Here is an 8,832-nt window from a genome sequence, read left to right as displayed (position 1 = left end):
TAAGATTAGACCTGAGCAAATTTTTTCAGACTCAATCAGAAAAAAATTTTTTTCCCAAATGAAGAGGAAAAAAATTTTATTTCTTCAACTTTAAAATAATTAATACATGAATTCACTTATATAGTAGTTTGTGTTTAAGTTCTTGGGAGGAAGGCACTATATAAATCTGATTCTTAAAATCATTAATTCAGTGTTGAGTAAATTACTTAGCTGTTAACATTCAGATTCTTTATGAAAAGAATTCACTCCTGTAAAACTTAATTTTGAATGAGCACAAATTACATTTATTAAAAATACTCTGAAAAGTAAGCTAATTTGCCAATTTCCTAAGCAATAATCAAATCTGCTTAATTTTTTGTTTAATTTTCAAATGAGTTGCTTATTTAAAAGAGTTTTGTGTATCAGGTTTCTGATAAATTGTTTTGATTTTTTTTTTTACTTAAATCATACAATTTTTGTACTCACACAATTAAAACTGAATTGCCAAGAAACAAACCCAAAATGTGGTCTTTGGTTTCCTAATCTTCCCGTGGTATTTTTTTTCAATGAACAAAAATCTACTTTATCTCCCTTCAGCCTTCCTCCTCCTACCCTCTTTAAAAAAAAAAACCACCTCCAAAATACTAGTTAAAACAAGAGATTCCCATAATCAATAGTAAGTAAATAGAATAAGAATAGTATATAAATAGTAAACAAGAAAGTAAAATAGAAAAGAAAATAAATCTGATTCTGTATCTCAAATTTATCACTTCTCTGTCAAGAAGTAGCATGCTTCATCATAGGTTCTCTAGTTGGTCCCTATAGTGATTAGATTTATTAAAATATTTCAAAGTTGTTTGTCCTTATAATGCTATTGTATTAATTTTTCTATTTCATTCAGTTTAATCAGACCTTTTAAGTATTCACTGAAACTATCCCTTTCATTTTTTACAGTACAATAATATTTCATTCTATTCTTGTTCAACCATCCTCAAATTAATGGGGCATCTCTCCAATTCTGTCACTACAAAAAGAACTGCTATAAATATATATAAGAATATATAACAGTCCTTTACCCCTTCATGATAGCTCTTGCTTAAAGTATATGTACAGTTTAATAATTTTTTGGGTGGGCATATCACCAAATTGCCTTCCAGAATGGCTGGACCAGTTCACAGCTCCAACTACAGTGCATCAATGTGCCTGTTTTCTTGCAACCCCTCCAACATTTTCCTTTATTTTTTGGTCAAGTTTGCTAATCTGTTAGGTATGAAATGAAACTTCAGAGTTGTTTTAATTTGTATTTCTATACTTATTAGTGTTTAGAACATTTTTTTTTAGCTTTTTGCAAGGCAAATGGGGTTAAGTGGCTTGCCCGAGGCCACACAGCTAGGTAATTATGAAGTGTCTGAGACCGGATTTGAACCCAGATATTCCTGACTCCACGGCTGGTGCTTTATCCACTATGCCACCTAGCTGCCCCTAGAACATTTTTTCATTTGGATATCAATGACTTAGATTTCTTTGTTTGAAAGTTGCAGCCTGTTTATATTCTTTGACCATCAATTGCTTCTCTTAGAATTTCAACTTGATAGTAAGATACTATAATTTTCAAAATAAATTTTCAGGAAAGTTGCTACTAATTGAGCTATCATACCAAAACTACATAAAAGCTTCTATTAGATCAAAAACTGACTAGTGAATGGGGCTAAGGACATCGTTTTTTAAAATTTTATTTATTTTAGGACAATGGAGTTAAGTGACTTGCTAAAGGTCACACAGCTAGACAATTATTGTCTGAGATCAAATTTGAACTCAAGTCCTCCTGACTCCACTGCACTACCTAGCTGCTGACATCTTGTTTTCTTTATGAAATACATCTTGTCAGAAATGTTATAAAGACATATTATTCAATGCTTACGCTTCCAAACTATTATTTTTTTTTGGAATTTTATATTCTCATTTTGTACAAATAAAATATTCCTGTTTAAGAGTAAACAAAATACCACCTCCCACAAAAAAAATATAGACTCACTTGAGCTATAAAGGGGAGAGAAAAAATTAAAATTAAAAATAATAACGTAGGTATGGCCAGGTGGCACAGTGGATGGAGCACCAGCCCTGGAACCAGAAGCACCCGAGCCCAAAGCCAGCCCCAATACACCCAACCATCACCCAGCTGTGTGGCCCCATGCAAGCTACCCCAACCCCATTGCCCTGCAAAAACCAAAAAAAAGACCCCAAATAAAATAGTAATAATAGTAGGGGTGGCTGGATGGCGGACAGAGCACTGGCCCTTGAGCTAGGAGCACTTGGATCCAAATCCGGCTTCAGACACCCAACAATCACCTTGCTATGCGGCTCCAGGCAGGCCACTCAGCCCCATTTGCCCTGCACCCCCCCAAAATAATAACAATAAAAAATGTGCTTCAGTCTGTGTTCCAACACCACCAACTCTGTCTCAGGTGGATCACATTCTTTATGATAAATCCATCGCAAAAGTTACTTCCATATTTTTTCACCATTGCCGTTGCTGATCGCAATTCCCTCCTTTCATATTTCTCTATTACCATGTACTATATTTTCTCTCTCCTTTCACTCTGACTTTGCTGTAGGGTAGCTGAGTGGCAGAGCAGGCAGATCCCTGGCCCTGGGGCCAAGAGGCCCTGAGCCCCCCTACCACCCCTTAGGCCCATCATCCACCTGGCCTTATGGTCTCAGACAGGCCATCTAATCCCAGCCCCTTGTAAGAAGTAAAAAAGAAAATGTGTTATATCTGACCACTCTCCCCCCATGGTCCATCCTCTCCTCCATCATTCACATCCCCCCCCTTCCCCCCTGTCCCCCCCCCCCCTTACTCCAGATGCCTATACCCCATTGAGTATATATACTGTTTCCTGTCCTAGCCACCTTTGATGAGAACAAAGATTCCCTTATTCCCCTTGCCTTCCCCCCTTCCATATCATTGCAATAGCTCATTGGAATAAAGAAAAATCTTATTATATGAAATATCTTGGCCTATTCCCCCTCTCCTTTTTCTTTCTCCCATTACGTTTCCCTTTTTTCTATTGACTTCATTTTTACCCCAGATTTTATCTTCAAATTCAGCTTTCTCCTGTGCTTCATCTATAAAAGCTCCTTCTACCTGCTCTATTAACTGAGAAGATTCATATGAGTATTATCAGTGTCATTTTTCTATGCAGGAATACATAACAGTTCAACATCATTAAGTCCCTTATATTTTCCCCTTCTCCAATCTCTTTGCTTCACCTGAGTCCTGTATCTGAAGATCAAACCTTCTGTTCAGCTCTGGCCATTCTAACAGGAACATTTGAAATTCCCCTGGTTCATTGAAAGTCCATCTTTTTCCCTGGAAGAGGACATTCAGCCTTGCTGGGTAGTTCATCCTTGGCTGCATTCTAAGCTCTCTTGACTTCCAGTCCTTATGAGCTTTTAATGTAGTTGCTGCTAAGTCCTGTGTGATCCTGACTGCAGCTCCACAATATTTGAATTGTGTCCTAGCTGCTTGTAATATTTTCTCTTTGACTTGGGAGTTCTGGAACTTGGCTATAATATTCCTGGGGGTTGTTTTTTTTTAGATCTCTTTCTCAGGGAGATTGGTGGATTCTCTCCATTTCTATTTTGCCCTCTGCTTCGAGGATATCAGGGCAATTTTCCTGTAGTAATTCTTTGAAAATGATGTCAAGGCTCTTTTCCTGATCATGACTTTCAGGTATTCCAATAATTTTTAAATTATCTTTCCTAAGTCTGTTTTCCATGTTTTTCAATGAAATATTTCACATTTTCTTCTAACTTCATTCTTTTGGTTTTGAAGTATTGAGTCCTGATTTTTCATAAATTCAGCAATCTCCCTGAGTTCTATTCTTTATCTGAAGGATTTGTTTTCCTCAGAGAGCTTTCTTATCTCTTTTTCCATCTGGCCAATTTTGCTTTTTAAAGCATTCTTCACCTCAATAACTTTTTGAACTGTTTTATCCATTTGACCTAAGCTGTTTTTTAGCATGCTATTTTCTTCAGCATTTTTCTGGATTTCCTTGACTTAGGCTGCTGACTTCATTTTCATGTTTTTCCTGCATCTCTCATTTCTTTTCCCAATTTTTCTTCTATCTCCCTCGACTTTCAAAGTCTTTTTTTGAGCTCTGTCATAGCCTGAGCCCAATTTCTGTTTTTCTTGGAGTCTTTACATGTAGGAGCTTGTACTTTCTCATCTTCAGATGTTTTGATCCTTCTTGGGATCACAGGCAAATTATTTATCAATTGTGTACCTCTTTTTTTTTCTCTGCTTGCTCATTTTCCCAGCTAAAACCTGGTTTTGGGGGTGCTTACTGAACTTTTAAGTATTAGTGGGACACCCCCACAAGGGTCTCAGCGTGTGAGGCTCTGTCCTCCCTCCTGGTCTGTGAATGACCATAAGCGCCCCCCTCTGCCACAGGGCTGAGGTGGGGGGGGCCCTGCTGTTCTATGGGGGGCCTAGACTGCTATCAGGATCTGAATGTGGTCAGAACCCCAGTCCTGTTCCAGGGACAGAGGACAGAGCTCAGCAGTCTCTCTCTGCTCCCTCCCTAGGCTCAGTGAGCTCATGCCCTGGGGGCTCCAGCTTACCATCTTCTGATTCCTGTTCCTGAATCTGGGCTGCTGCAGTCACACTGCTCGCTGTGTGCCCTGAGGCCTGGGCTTCATGTACTCACTCTGGCAGAAGTCCCTCTGCTGATCCCCCCAAGTTGTGCCCCATGCCTTCCCTAGGACAGGAAACTCCCCTGCTGCTGGGAGCAGTGGCTCCCAGTGCCCTGGGGCTGCCTCCGGGAGGCTGAAGTTCTTTCACTCTGGCAGGCCACCCCTCTGGCAGGCCGCCCCCTCCAACCCCGGGGAGCAGAGCCTTTCCACTATTTTCCAGGTTACTGTGAGTTGGAGAACTGAGTCACTGAGTCCTTCTGTGGGTTCTGTCTCTCGAAAATTTAGAGTCCTTAGTTTATAGGTTTTAAGATAGAGCACCTAAGAGACATCTTCTCTTGTTGCCACCTTCCCAAACTATTCTTTAAGTAAATACTAGTAAATATAAATATTAGCGAATCTAATATTTGGCATTAGCATATTCCTTGTACATATGTACTTGATCTATGTTAAAATTCATCAAATACCACCCTGTGCTAAGCAGTGAAGATAAATCAATTCTTGTTGTCAAGGTAGCTCATTCTACTGAGGGGACATAGCTTGTGCAATGGATATACAGTACTTAGAGGAGAAAACATCAATTGGGATCAGGAAAAGCTTGAGGTGAAACCTGAAAGAAGAAACAGTGCATTCTAATCTGTGCACAAAGCAGGAATACAAGATTTGGAAAGTTAAGCAGGGACCACTAGCAGGTCTGTTGGGTTGGAAAATAGTGTGTGAAGAGGGATAATATGAAAAGAGGTCCAGAAAAGTGGGTTGAGACCAAAGTGTTGAGAACATAAAGGTCAAGCTGAAGAGTAGAGATAATTTCTTTAGTAACCTGATGTAATGTACTATGACAGAAATCATTTGGCAGCTGCATGCGAGGCAGATTGAAAATGGCAGATACTAGAAACAAAACTGGAAGACTGGCCAAAGGTGCAAGCAAGAATGCTTAAAGTAGGAAGGGCATGTCAGTAGGGACTAAACTTGACAAATGATTGACTGCAGGTGGGGGCAAAGTGACTCTAGAGTTATGAATCTTGATAACGGGAGAGATGGTGGCCTCAACAGAAACAACTAAGTTTAGAGAAGAGGGATAGGATTTTGGGGGAAAATAAATTCCATTTTGGACATGTTGCATAGGCCAACAGTTGAAGAAGCCCAACAATTATTGGTATGGGACTAGAATTGCAGAGATGGGACTGGCTATATGGATCTCGGTATTATCTGTAAGCTGTTGTGATCTCTGTTAGTAAGAAGAGGGACTAGGTTAGTCTAAGAGGCTTCCATGCCTAGAGGGCAGGTGAATGATGATTTAAGTAAGTCATGTTACCATATGCAGAAGGATAAAAAGTGACAACAGGTAACCAAGAATGATAGCTAGGAGTACAGGGTGGTGAATAGTGTCAAGCTACAGAGAGATCAAGAGGGAAGGAAGACCTGAGAAGACGCCAATAGGGTTAGCATTTGAGATCTTTATAATTTTGGAAACAAATTTCACTCCAGTGGTGGGATTGAAAAATCATGTTGCAAGGGGGTCTGGATGTGAGTCAAAGATTAAAAAATGACAGCAAAATAACTATACCACTTTTTTGTAGGATTCTGGCCATGAAAGAAGATATAATTTGGACTTTCTGCTAAGCTGATTACTTTAATGAGAGGCAGGTAACCTAACTCTACACATACCAGCAAAACTCTTAAGTTCATTTCCTGAATGATAAAAAAAAATCAGTGAAAATCCATAAGCAAATTTCTTCCACACTAGAAATACCTAGTCAGCCAGAAGCCCATAAGGTAATAGAGAAGCCTATCTAGCTCCTTCCCTCTGAAAAGCTAGAGGCTTGGGACCTATATAGCCTACAAGATTCTGTGTTCAGATGCACTAAGAGTGGAAGGCTCCTTTGATTAATGTGTAGAATGATGCAATGCACAGTGCTAGGACTGAGAGCTCAGGCAACCACCAGAGACTGCCCTGAAGATCCACTGAGGAGGAGCTATATTTAGTATTGCTAACATTCTAATGGTGGAGAACCTCACTGGCTTCAAAGGGTAATGATAAGAGTCCTAAGGTGGACTGGTTCTAAGGGTTTGAAAAGGGGAAATAAGAGGTGGGTGAACAGTAAACAAAGAAGGAATATATTAGTATAATAAAGAGGAAAGGGAAGGTGAAAGAACTTTTTTTTATTAGGTTTGGTTTTTTTTTTTTTGCTAGGTAATGGGTTAAGTGGCTTGCCCAAGGCCACACAGCTAGATAATAAGTGTCTGAGGCCAAATTTGAACTCAGGTACTCCTGACTCCAGGGCCAAGGCTCTATCCACTGCACTACCTAGCCACCCCAAGAACTTAATTTTCATAATTGAGGTACATGAGAATTAAGAGGAAGGTGTGGAAAAAGTGGTTATCAGATATCTTCACTTTTTTGAAAGGGTCAAAGGGTAAAAATCCTAAAAAAAATGTATGAATGCAAGAGAGGTCTTTTTTTTAGGGTTTTTTTTTTTTGCAAGGCAAATGGGGTTAAGTGGCTTGCCCAAGGCCACACAGCTAGGTAATTATTAAGTGTCTGAGACCAGATTTTAACCCAGGTACTCCTGACTCCAAAGCCGGTGCTTTATCCACTAAGCCACCTAGCCACCCCAGATAATAGTCTTAAAGAACAGAAAGAGACATTTTTAGATAAGCATAGTCCTATTAATTTCTTTTGCCTGTTTGAAGTGGGGAAAGGAGTCAATATTAAGTGTAACAATATTTCATTTAAATACTTATAAAGAGAAATTCAGCAAAACAAGCAGGGCAGCTCTAAGTAAGATGTAGATGACATACTTTTAGAAAGTCAAGTGACATGAAATGGATATCAAGCTTTTATATAAAATCCTCTTGTTCTGCTGTGTGATATGGAAATGCTCTCTTTTGTATCCTTAAGTTCAGAATTAAAAAAGTAAGAGTTAAGCTACAGAAAAGATAGCTTGAGTGAATATACGATCAAGTGGAAGTTTTTCAAGGATCAAAAGTCTTGGCTGGATATATTTTGTTAAACTTGGAGGAGCCAACTGATAGTTGAATAATCAAAAGGGCCAATTCCCAGGAGGGAACATAAGTTTTTTTTTAAATTAATTTTATATATATAAACATTTCTAGCAATTGTGAAATCCATACACTATATCTACTGTTAAAGTTTTGTTTCCTATTATGCATGGCATAAAACCTGATATGGAGAGAACACTAAGTTTTTAATGTTAAGTTAAATTTTTTTATGGAAACATAACCAATCTGTACCCTTTTCTTAAGTGGGGTAAATAGAATATATATAGTTCAAAGAATGATTTCAGCAAAATATGAAATACCTAGCATTATTTACCTTAAGAAAAATCTTTGATTTCCTTGAAATGTCAATCACAAAACTTGTGGCTATTCCAATTTGTTAATCTTTCAAATAGAACAGGCTAACTATTAATATAGAAATGTTTTGAGGTCCATTCTCTTCATTAGATCTACAAACTACTTCCCCTCTCTGGTCCCCATTTCATTTTAAATTTAGCACACAACAGTTGATTGCTACTTCAATCAGCCAATCTGATTTTAAAAATATTTTGCACATAAAAGTTACACAAATATTTACTACACCTTTCTTATTCCTGATAATATATAACCACTGATTGCTAAGGCCCAGTCTTTAAATTTTTTTTTTTTTTTAACAAACCCTGCTACTACTATATCCAAGCTTAAATGATCCAGAACACGTTTGCTAATGTTCAGATATCAAGCAAGGCAGTTTCAAAAAAACCTGAAAAAGAAAGTCTTCATTTATTCATTACCTATTATGTCTTAGGAAAGCTAAGCACTCTTTTGGGTAAGCTGACTTAAAGGAGACCGACTTCTCTAGCAAGGGGCAAAACTAATCACTGTGGAAGGCTGCAAGGAAAATGAACTCTTTTCTTAAAACAATCTTTGGGAACTTCAGGTCAAGTAAGCTAAATAAGGATTTGTTTGTATACTATATTGTGATCTCTGGTAAGATAGAAGGAAGAACTGGACAAAACCTATTTAAGACATCAATCTCAAAATGGATCCTGTATTTAAGAGAAAAAAAATTCATGCTAAATATCAATCCATCTCTAAAAACTAAGAATTATTTTTAGCTGTTAGCAACTCTTTGCCTTAAAAGAAGGAAGCATTATGTAC

This window comes from Macrotis lagotis, chromosome 1 (genome assembly GCF_037893015.1).
Source record: "Macrotis lagotis isolate mMagLag1 chromosome 1, bilby.v1.9.chrom.fasta, whole genome shotgun sequence".
NCBI classification, from domain to species: Eukaryota; Metazoa; Chordata; class Mammalia; order Peramelemorphia; family Peramelidae; genus Macrotis; species Macrotis lagotis.
This window is presented reverse-complemented; position numbering follows the sequence as displayed.